Source organism: Prosopis cineraria, unplaced genomic scaffold (assembly GCF_029017545.1).
Source record: "Prosopis cineraria cultivar Desert tree isolate PC_DT_omini unplaced genomic scaffold, ASM2901754v1 PC10, whole genome shotgun sequence".
NCBI lineage: Eukaryota > Viridiplantae > Streptophyta > Magnoliopsida > Fabales > Fabaceae > Prosopis > Prosopis cineraria.
Window position 1 is genome coordinate 27,157,775 of NW_026555341.1, and position 13,038 is coordinate 27,170,812.

The following is a 13,038-nucleotide window of genomic DNA, read 5'->3' on the forward strand; positions in this document are numbered from 1 at the left end:
ATTTTAGTCTACGTCAGCAAAAACTGACATATAGCATGTATAATTAACATTTAATATCAGAAACTAACAACATTAGGGCAAAATTAATAGTTTGATCATTTTTGCACCCATTCACATAATGTCATGGCTAGTTATGCCCTTTCCCCACTTTAGACTATTGAATGTCCCTTACTGATTACTTTATGAGTATTTTTGCCCTTTTATCCCGTATTTTATATCAGTGAGTACATAATTGTTAAATTCCTAAGTTGACTCTTTGAGTTTCACATTTTTAGGTTTCTAGCTCACATAATCATGCTAACTCACTTATAAACTCAGACTAGATATAAACTTATTTAAACAAGTTACCAAGTTTATTATTTTTTATGTTTTTATCTCACAGCATCGTATCAGTTAACTCATAAACTCGTAATAGATGCAAATTTAGTTAAACTTATTAAGCTTGTTGATTTTCTACTGAGTTGAACCAATTAAGATATATTATGTAGAACTTAGTTCATAGAAGTGATAAAACCTTGTTCAAAAAGGGGGAAAACTTAAAAAGTAAAAAATAATATTAATAAAAAAGAAAGAAAAAAATACTAAAAATAAGTTACCCAATTTTAAACTTTTTATGTTTTGTATAATAATCTATCAATATAGATGGATTTAATGTCAATAATTTATATTTAAAATGTATTTAAATTAAATTATAATTATATTTTATATTTTAATTATTTAATTATATATTTTTAATGTCTATTTATTAATAGAGATAAACTCTTACGAGTTTACTATCTGAGTTTATATTTTTATCACGAGTTTAATTAAGATAATCTTAAGTGAGGATGCTACATTTAACTTAATACTCCTTCTAATTATATTTTTATAAGATAAAATTAACTGTTCTACATACATAAAAAAATTAATTCATTTCTTTCCCTCCCAATTTAGAAGATAACTTTGATGATAATTTGATATCCTAAAATATGAGATAATTTGATAAAAATAAAATTTTATTAATAATGCTTTTCTAGTATTATTCTTTTCATTATATTCTCTCTTCCTTTAATATTCTTTTACAAATGAAATATTAAATGAAGGTAATTTTTTAAATTTTATTTTTTATTTTGAAAAAATAAAATTGTGAAATATATTTAATAAACTTTACTGATATACATAATCTTATCTAAAATTATCTTATAACCTTGAACTAAGGAAGTACCCATTTTTTTCAATAATATCCTCATTAATACTTCATTCTCTCTCACACTCTTTCTCGATCAACTAGATTGAAATTTATAAAATATAGTTTACCATCTTAAATATTTTATAAACTTTCAAAAATACTATTTATTAATAAGAGAGATAATCAAATTATTGAAAAATTAAAATAATGAAGAGTAATATTGGAATAATAATTATTAATAAAATATTATTTTTTTCAAAAAATCTTATATTTTAGGATATTTAATCACCTTCAAAATATCTTATATAATGATATGGAGGGAGTATTTTTAGAAAGATTTTTGCAAAAAAAAAATGCATTCATTATTGCCTAAATTTAGAACTAGTAATTCAATAGGGATCAGCTTAACTAATATCAGGTTTATTTGAACTAGCTTAAAATATCTAAACATATAAAAAATACAGATAATTAAGTTCAATCCTAACACCTTAGACTTTTGGGCTGGCTTGAATACCCCAATTGAAAAATATTATAGTATTATTTTTTTTTGAGCCAATTTCAATTTTTATCTTAAAAATAAAGATTTTTCAAATAACATAATACTACAACATACTTTTTTTCCATCCTTATTAAAGTGAAGCCAAACACTTAAAGGGTAAAATGGAAAGCATATGAATTAACCCACTTGAGTTTATTTATTAAATATTTTCAAAAAAATCAAAACAAACAATATTATTAAATTAAAACTTCATTTAAGAGGGAAAAATGTGTGAATTGAAAATCTTAAAAAAGTTTTGTAAAAGCTAAGTGAAAGTTGAGATGAATATTAATTTCACATTATTAATAATAAAAAATTCAAGTATTGGGATTTACTCAGGCTCGAGAATAAAAAAACTTAAACTCTCAAACTTGATTTTAAAATTTTTTAAATTTATTCTACCTTAATTTTTACAAATTATGTTATAACTAACAAGGCATGGATTTAAGGAGGGAAAGCGGGAAAGTTCTGGAAGAAACTGGAATGTTAAAGGAAGAAAAGTGGGAAAGTAAAGGCAAAGAGAATAGCCTTGAAGATTACCATAAAAAGCATACTTTCAAACTTTGAATGCTAAAAAACACAGGCCCCTCTGGTCTCTCTCTGTCAACAATAATAATAATAATAACAATAATAATAGCGACTTTCTCGATAAAGCCACGCTTGAAAGCTTTTTCATCGTTTCCCGGGACGAGAGCCCCTTGGCACGTCCCGTAATTAGAGGGCATAGGCGAGGGCGAATCTGTCATTTCAACATGCGGACAGGTCAGATCGTTTGCGAAGCCCTAGATTCGTGGACGCAAATCCGCATGGGGATTTGAGAGACATGCGTACGGATAACCCTGGAATCTCCGAAGCGTCCACACCAATGGCGTCGTGAATTTACGCATCAACCCTTCCTACAACCGTATAATACCCATTTAGTCCTTTCCGCTGTCCTGTCCTCCTGGCTGTTGGTGCATTTAAAAAAAAAAAATTTAAAAAAATGGTTAAATATTTGCGCCTATGACTTTCAATGATTCTAGTTTTGTATTTTAAATTGAAAAAACATAGCTTTATATTTTTATATTTTATTCAAATTTTATTATAAATTTTTATATTTTTTTAGTGTTATAAATATTTAAATATTTATTTTTTTAGTGTTTTAAATCCATATAATATTGTTCATAAAATAACCTAGAATATAAAACAAAGTGCAAAAACTTGTAATAAAATTGGAAAAAAGTGCAGGATAGAAAGTTATATTTGTTCTATCAAATTTATAAAGTATCTTTTTTTGTTCTCTAATTTTAATATTATTAATTTTAAATAATTTTTTTGTATCAACCATTATTATTTTAAAAAAATAAATTTAATACATTAATATTTAAAAATATTTAGTTAATTTTTAAAAGTTTAATATAAAAAATTTTTATTGATGAAACTAACAATATTAGAATTAAATGTTTTAAAAAACACTTTATAAAATAAAAAAATTAAATATTATATAAAGTTAAAATATTAATCATGCACTCTAGTCAAATTTTATTTTATAAATAAAAAATATTTTAAAGTCGTTAATAAAAGTTATGATATTTCATTATTTTTAACAATAATATAATATTATTATGAATTTATTTTCGTACCACAAAATATTTTTTGCAGTTGACTGTTAGTTTCATCCTAAATTATTACCCACACAATACTTCATTTTTTGTTGTAACTTTATATTATTTTAGCCAATGAGGTTAAGTTTAAATTTAAAGTCTGCGCTGTCAGCTTTTTTACTGGGCCTGGCTACCTGTTGCTATTGGACAACGCTTTTTACCACAAATTTTTATGACTGGTTTCAATTTTTTCAAGTGATTGTTTTACTTTTTTCTTTACCCCAAGGAAAGCAACTATAGATCCTTGTAATATTATTGGACTTTATTATTGGCCTGTACTTTTGTTTTTGTTATTCCGAGTTCTCAAAAATCTTCTCCCCTAATCCTTCTATTTTTAAATATATTCAAAGAAATAATAATATGACATGAATATTGTTAAATTATCTGACATATAACTAATTATGTTACATTTTGTGATAAATGTTAAAATAAGAAAAAATAGAGTAATTAGAAAACACAGAGTTGTGAAAATCAAGCAGAAGAAATTGAAGATTATACTTAAGCACAGGAAGACAAAATAAACTTTAACATCAACATACATTAACGAAGAAAAAACAATCAATGGCTTCAAAATAAGAAGAAAAAAACAGAGTATCTTGATGTAGCAAATGAAATTAAAAGAGGCAAAAGAAAGTTTGAATTATGTAAATATGAACAAAATAAAACCTAACATTTTGATAAGTAGAGAAACGATGCTAGTTATATTATCATCTCTCGGTATATTTAAAAATAGATCAACTAACTTCACATACAAGAAAAATTATAGGAACTTAAAGTAATATAAAAAAATATAAAAATTAATAACAAAATATATTAAAATAATAAGGATTAATAGTTGTGTTTCTTTCTCTCTCTCTCTCTCTCTAAAACCCTTTTGAATTCTTTCATAATTTTTTCACTAAAACCGACATTGACAATGATAAGCTAAGTAAAAAATAATGGATAGCATGTAAAATATTAAAAATTTTAATTAAAGCATAAAATAATTATAAATGTAAAAAAATTAATCTTTTAATCCTTTAACTATTAACTCAGTTATAATTTAATCTTTCAACTATGACTTAATGCAACTTAATTTTTCAACTTATGACTCATTTATAATTGATCCTTATTTTTTAAATTTTTTTAAAAAATTATCCTTATCAAACAAGAGGAATAAAAGAAATGTTCATATCTTATTTTAAAATATACTCCTCTTATTCTTTGATGCAGGATCTAAACTCACATGACAAAAAAAATAATAAAAATTGAAAAATTGAATCATAAATTAGTTAAAAGTTGAGAAATTGAGTTATAATTAATTTAAAAGTTAAATAATTAAAAGATTAATTTTTTTTCAGTAAGAAAATAGATGTAAAAAATCAAATATATATATATATATATATATATTACATTATGTCAAATATATAATTTTTTTATTATTAAATATTTATTTATTTATAAAAATATAATGTGCTTACTTTACATGTGACCCCCACCAAAACCTTGGCTTGCTTAACGCATGGTGTTGACACTGTGACAGCTATTTCATTTCAATTATTGAATTGACGTGTCTACTTTTGTGAATGATGACCACATACTTATCACATATCAAATCATAAAAGACTACATTATTTTAATGATGTATTTTTTCAGAAGCATCATATTCTTAAAATAATAGTAATAAATAACTTATCAGGCTTTTTGTTTTTTCATGTACCACATTTACTATTCCAAATATTTTAAGTGCCCTTGGTTACATATTTATTTATGATTATGACAACTATGACTCTCAATCAAAAGAAAATGAAGATATGTTTTTTTATTTTTTTTTCTTTTAAAATTTTGAAAAGAATTCCATTAATTTTTATTTTGGCATTCTTTTTATAAAAAACTAGACTGAATGTGTTTTTTTGGATGATCAAATCATATATATAATCAGTATTTTACATAAAATTAAAATCATTTACCACCAGCTATTTATTATATTAAGTGAGTTGCATCGGGAATAAGCTCCATTCATCTATTGTTCATTTAAGTAGATTTTTTAATTTTGATATCATATACATTTTGAGTTATGTTCTTATACTTCAAAAAAAAAAAAACTGAATATCCTATATAATGCATACATGGTGAATATTATTAATTCCATCAACATTGTGTTACATTTTTAGTTTAATTTCAAATATGATAGTTAAAATACATTTCATTAATATAAATACTATTTTTAAACTAAAAATACCTTCTTTTTTAACTTGAACCATCCAAGAGAGTAGATCTCACTATTTTTTTTAAATATCCTTTTTGCAAAAAAATGTTCAATATGTATTTAAGTTAGTGAAAACTTTTTTACCAAAACTTAAAAATTAAACTAAAATATACTTTTAAAACAAATATAAGAGATCTATGTAAAATTTTTAAAGGGTAAAAAAGTAAATTAGCATATAAGCTATAGCTTCAGGAGTGTTTGGGATCATAAATTTATTTTTTATATAATGTTCCCTTTTGACTTTTAAAAATGGTGCAATCTGAGCTCTACTATTAACAAAAAAATTAACTTTAATTATTAATTGACTAAAAATAATAGAAAAAGATATCAAAATTTACAAAAAATGTCAAAAAAATTAAAATGAAGGGTTTAAAAAATTACAAACAAGGACCCAAAAAATTATAGAAAGGATTAAGAAAATTTTACTGATCTTTTTTGTAATTTTGAGGTCCTTTTTTGTTATTTTCTCATCCATTATTGGTTAAAATTAACTTTTGTTAGAAATAAGAACTAGATTACATTGTTTTTACAAATTGAAGGAGTATATTATACCAAAAAAGAAATTTAGAATCCTAAATGTTCTGGACTTATAATTTAGAGGCTAATTTACATTTATACTCATTTTTAAAAAAGACACAAAACATATTTCTTTTGTTACTTTAACATTTTTAAACCCTGACCCTCTCTACTCATGCCACATCCTACTTCCAGTGTCTTATCTAGCCTTGACATGCAATTATTATTATATGAAATAAAACCTATAATTAAAGCTTATTAAAAAAATAAATCACCTTAATTCTTTTTTTTTTTTGGTAAGCAAATTACCTTAATTCTTAATTATTGTGCTTAGAATATATTGGCGAGACTTGGGTGTCTCCATTGTAGCGTAGAGCGTGGACCAGTCTGAAGACTAGGGTTCCTAGCATGCCCAAACAAACAAACAAGTAAATAAATAACTTATATATATATATATATATATATATATATATATTTAAAAAAATGTTCATGAGGAAGGTGTAGGGGTCATAATATTGCAGGCAATGGAGCAAGCACAATGCACCAAAGTCAATTTCTTTTCACTCCCCCATGCCTACAACAAATAATCTTCCTGATGGAGACTTCATTTTGCCTTCATTCATATTATTGGAACACAAATTTTCATTCACAATACTTCTGGATCAGTTTATTACATCTAAAGATATTTGATGGATTTGAATTAATCTGAGATCATGTTATTGTTTTTTTAATATATATATATACTAGAGCTGAGAATTCGGGCGGGCTGGGCCTATTCGGGCTCGACCCGAATAAGCCCGGCTTGAACAGGCCCGAACCCGAACAAACCCGTTTTTTTAAAAATCCGAATGGCTAAGCCCTGCCCGAATTTTTTTGGGCTTCGAGCGGCCCGAATACCCGAATTTTATTTTTAAAATTATTTTTAATTAATTTTTTACTTTAAAATTAATTATTTTATTTTATAAAAAAATATATAATATATATTTTTAATACTTAAATGATGTCTAGGACTCAAATATATAAAATAACCTAAAAATTAAAGAATTAATTAATATTTATTATATATTATATATTTTAAAAAAATAAAAAAATTTATTCGGGGGCTTGGCCCAAATTTTTTCGGGCCTATTCGGGCCAGCCCGAATAGACCCGAACATAAAAAAAATATCTCTTTTTTAAAACCCGGTCCTAAAATTTTTCGGGCTAGTTTGGGCTAGCCCGTCGGGCTCGGCCCGAATTACCGGCTCTAATATATACATATATTAAGAAGCTGGATAAAATCAATTTCTTAAGATTTGGTGCATGTTTCAATATGAATCGTTTAAATTAAATTTGGACACTTTTTTGTTAAAAATTCGTTTTTTTTTTTTCATGTAGAGGTTGACAGTAAAAAATGATTTTTTATTTAATATTTTGTACCAATTGAAATAAAAATAATTAAAATATTAGTGAAAAACCTTTTTCATATTAAAGGATAGTAAGCTTTTTTCAACAAAAACAAAAGCATGAACCTTTTCATGCTCATCTAAAAAATGAGCCAGGAATCCGAATCAACTTTAGTGGGGGCCTGCCTTTTTTGGAATTATCAACAACATTCATTTATATATATATATATATATCATAAGAAGCCTCAATGAAATCAGGGTTTCAAAGGTTGGCAAGGCTTGCTGTTTGGGAATCATTAACCATCCCAAATTTTCTAATTACAGCTAAGAAGTTAAAACCATCAGAGGAAGAAAAAAAAAATATTCTCTCCACTTAAAAATATAAAATATTTTTAACCGAATTTCACCTCTCAATAAAGTAATTATATACTTTTAAATTAACTCTATTTTTCTATATTTATCTTTATTAAACAGTTTATAATAAGTATAAATTTATACATCAACAGGAGCATTTAAAAAAAAAACAATGATTACATCTTAAAAGATTAAAAATGTCTTATATTTTTAAATATCCAACTCCTTAAAAAATACCTTATATTTATTAACAGAAAAAGTAATTTTTATAGAGTGATATGACTAACGTGTGATATCGAGCCTTTTTTTCATTTTATTAATCATATTCCAAGCATAACAAGATGCCAGGTATGAACTTGATCCATCACATTGTATATGAGGAATTAACTCTTTTCATTAGATTCAACACGTGTTAATTTTTTATGATATTGAATTTTAATAGTATTATTTATAAATTATGAATAATACAATCCATCCTAACTCTCCCTGATACATGAGAATCTGCCTAATCTATATTTTATATTACAACAAACCACACTGGGGTGGCTTAATTTAAATTCCATATCATATATGTGAACCACATTTAAAATTAAGTGAAATTAACAATTATAGACCTTGTAATTAAAGACATTGATGATAATTTATGACCTTGAATTATTAAAACGTCATGTAACTATGGAAGGATAATGGTCTTTATCTCTAACTAAAAAATAAGTATTAAAATAACTAATGAAATGTGACTCATAAATTCAATTAAAGTTGAATTCAAATAATATTACTTGTGAATAAATAGAAAATTAATTGTAAATGAATAGTTACTTTTATGGATTTGCATATCATCACATGTGAATTTAAGGACAGCCACTTATAAATTTTAAAAAGGTCAATTTTGAATTTATAAAAATTTAGTTGTGAATGGATGTATAATTTTTAAATTTATGCATTGCTTACGATTTAGGGTTGTAAATTTAAGGAATGATAATTGCAAATATATGAAATGTTATTAAAAAATGAATGTGAATGGTCTTAACAGTAAATTAATGATTTGCAGACCCTCTCATGGATGTTTATGAATATTCATTCATTCACAAATAACTTTCAAAAGCTTCACAGGCAATTTTCTTTAAATTTACAAGTAACATTATATATATATATATATATATATATATATATATATATTTATTTATGAAACTATCTATCCATTCATAAATAACTTTCCATATATTCATAAGTAATTTTTCTTAAATTTATAAGTGATCTTTTATTAATTATTTTAATAATTAAAAATGTTTTAGTTGCAAGTAAAGATCATGATCTGATATTTTAAAATTTTAAGATCTTCAATTATTATCATTAATATCTTTATAAAATCTTGAATTGTCAGTTTCTTAAAATAATTGTAAAGATCAGGTTTATTTTGCCCAAATTTGAATTTTTTTTTAAAAAATATAAATATAAATAGTTGAGAGTGAGCGTCATTCGCCGGGCCTTCCAGATGTGAGAAGGATTGGATTTGGAATGATAAATGATCTAGAAAAGTAAAAATAGAGAAATATTTTTTTTTTAATTAATGGAAACCTCAATGATTTGGATTGCTGGTAAGTGTCGTGCTTCAGCCTTTCAAGGGAGGCACGAGGCACTCATCGCCTTGCACCTCCCAACTTTTTGTCTCCTCTAGTCTCTTTTTTTTCATACATTTTTTACTATAAATTAGTATTAAAAAAATAAAAAAAAATAAAAAAAAATTACATTTAAACCTCACGAAAAGAAGTTATTATCAAGAAGTATAATGAAAATTTATAAAATACTTTTAAATTATAAATCCTGCATATTTTTAATTAGATTAAATGCATTGATAATTGAATAACAATCGTTCACAACTTACTGTTATAAATTATCATTTTTTTTATAAGTTATAAATGATTATTATTCAATTGTTAATACTTTAGTCAAATTATAAATATACAAAATTTAAAACTTAAGAATATTTTATAAATTTTATGGGATGTTTTTATAATAAATTTCTTTATGTAAGATCCTTTTTTTTTTTGGCCAGCTTTATGTAGGATTTAGATGTAAGTTTCTCTAAAAATATAACCAATCCAATAACTTATAAACCAAAAATGATGAGATTCATTATTTATAATATTTCGTGCCAAACAAGAGCTCACGCTGAGTAGTGAGTATGAGTATAGTAAAAAGAACCTGATTCTTCTTGAGCAAGATGAGATTTTATATCTTATCTATAAAATATATATAAAATATATATATATATATATATAAAATTGTATATCCTTATATTTTTAGGATGTTTTGGTATTAATTTTTATACTTTTTTCATTGCTCCAACTCCAAGTCCTTTAAGTTTCATTTATCTGTAAGGTTAGTCCATATATTTTTAAATATGATTTGATGAGGATTTAATAATAGCTACCGTGTACGTGAATTATACTGCTTATTGTGCTGACTTGTTAAAATTATGTTGACTTGTATAAAAAATGAATAGAAGGCAAAAAAAAAAAATCAAAACATTAAATCAAAGTCCTTAAATGCAGAATGGATGGGGCTTCAAAAAGAAAAAGACAAGATAGTTATGGCAGATAAGCAAGATCGAGTGTGTTCTTAAGTGACTGAGATTGTTGCCTTAGGTCTTCAAAAATCTTCTCTTATACTTTATGTAACTGGTCGTTATTTTTTCCATTATGCATTAGTTTTAATTATATGTTTTTATTTAAAAATGGGAGTTTTGCTTATAAACAAAAAACACCAATTATAAAATCAAATATTGGCCATATCAAGTGTGTTTGTTTTTCTTTTACTTTTTATTTGAAGTTGTGATTGTTTTAATTTTTTATAGGATTTGAAGTGTCAAAAATATTAAATAGAAAATTTAAATATGGTTTTAGTAAATTAAAAAAGAAAGAGAAAAGTTGAAAAATTGATTCAATGACAAGGTGATGCTCTTAATAAATTTATTACTATTCATAATAAAAAAGATGTAGCAACAAGTTCAATTGATGGAAAAAGTAATAGAAGAATCTCTTATAGATGATGGTGAAAATATTAGTAATTTCAATTCCAATTAAAGATGAGAAGATGATAAAAATTTAAATGAAGATGATTTAATGGGAGAAATTGTTTATGAAATATTTATGATTTGGGGCAATGGAAAAATATTGATGTAATTTTAGAGATAGGGTCCTATCAAAAAGCTAGAAAAAATAATATAAAAATAAATAAATAATAATATATTAAGTCTCTTAAATAATTTTGTATTAAACCTCAAAACTTCTTCACACGACCCTACAAATAAGTAGAAAGGTTAATAGTTATTTTGCTTAAATATGTAACTCACTGAAATTTTGCCAACATGACATAATCATGTAACTCAATTTTAATATACTTGAATATAACTCAATAAATAATATTAGATTTTCTCTCTCACACAAAAAATTATCTTTAAAATATAGAATTAGAATTTATAAATTTATTTTTGATAGACTTTTCAACTAGACTTATCCTTGCTCGCGTGTCTTTGAGCAATGTTTTAAAAGTTGCATTAGACATTGAACCAAAAAAGTTAGTAATTTAGTTTTTATAGTCTAATTGGTTAGACCAATGACTAAATCGATGATGTAATAATTAAATAAAAATAATATTAAATATATATATATATATATATAAATATAAGAAACAAATCTATAGTATGATAATAAAATGGCATAATATGATTGTAAGTTAACAATATTATAAATTATAATTTTATAACTTGTTAAATATAGGTGAATATTGATTAAATTAAATATGAGCAAATACAAAAGTATATATATTTGTACATATAATTGTCAACAAATTTATAAAAAATAGTCATACATTATATTTTATACATGTGAATTGTTCAAAAATAAAGTTATCTTTTAGTAGTGATCTAATTTTTTAATTTTTCTAATTTATTTAAACTTTTTAAGCTTTTTTAAATATTATATTTAAAGCCATCAGATTATCTGAAAACTATTTTGATTTCCTGCTTAATAAAGATTCAACTCCTGTTCAATCTAATTCAATCATCAAAACAGGTTTTTTGATGCAAATGGAGTTATTCATGACTTTGATCATTTAATTTGGTCTTTTCGAAACACTGTCTTTGAGTGGGAAAAAAAAAAATTAGACCGATGGACGTTTCAGGCTAAGCCTTTCCTGACCCAAGTTGTGAACACCTCTATTTACATGCAACACGGATTTTTTTTTCCCTAAATTTCGAATACATTTCGTTGATATCTTAGTTTCAGGATTTAAAATAAACTGTTTTTTTTTTCCTTTTAAACAATGTGATAACTTTTTAGTTTTCCAAATTGGGCTCAACAAACCATTTCATTTGTCAGAATGTATTAGGCCTAATTCCATCACCATTCGAATCTTTTTTTTTTTAACTTTTTTTTTTGGGCCAACAGATCGAGTCAAATCATCATTTTAGGTCAAAAACTTCCGCTCCATGAAATAATGTACTTCCTTCGTTCAAAAATATAAAATATTTTTAAAAAATAAATATTTAAAAATGTAAGATATTTTTAATTTTTTGAGTATAATCATTATCTTTTTTTTTTCAAAAGTGCCTTTATTGATAAATAATTTTATACTTATTGTAGGGTGTTTAATAGGGATAAATATAAAAAGATAAAGTTAGTTTAAAAATAAGTAACTACTTTATTGAAGGTTGAGATTTAGTTAAAAATACTTTATATTTTTAAATGAAGGGAGTAAGTAATTCTCCAAAGAATCAATATTGGGTTGAGACGTTGAGGAGGAGGAATTTAATTTCCTTTGTAATTGGCTATAAGAAACAATGTAACTTAATATCACTTTCTCTCTAATGCATTTTTAGAGCCATTTTTTTTAATTAAAGGGACATGCATGAACGGCTTGAGAGATTACAAATAGATTGAACTCATAATTTTTTAACTTTTAAAAAAACTTACATATCATCAGGTCACAAAGTCATTGGCTTTTTATTGTAATTCTACACTACTCATATCAAATTTTTACTTAACATATTAATTTTATATTTAAACATTATTAAATTTGAATCATAAAATTCGATCCAATGATTTATGGTTGCGGCAATCTCTCATTCTCCACCTAGCCATTTATGTGAGATTGAAGGTTTGAATCTTGTTAGATGGAAAAAA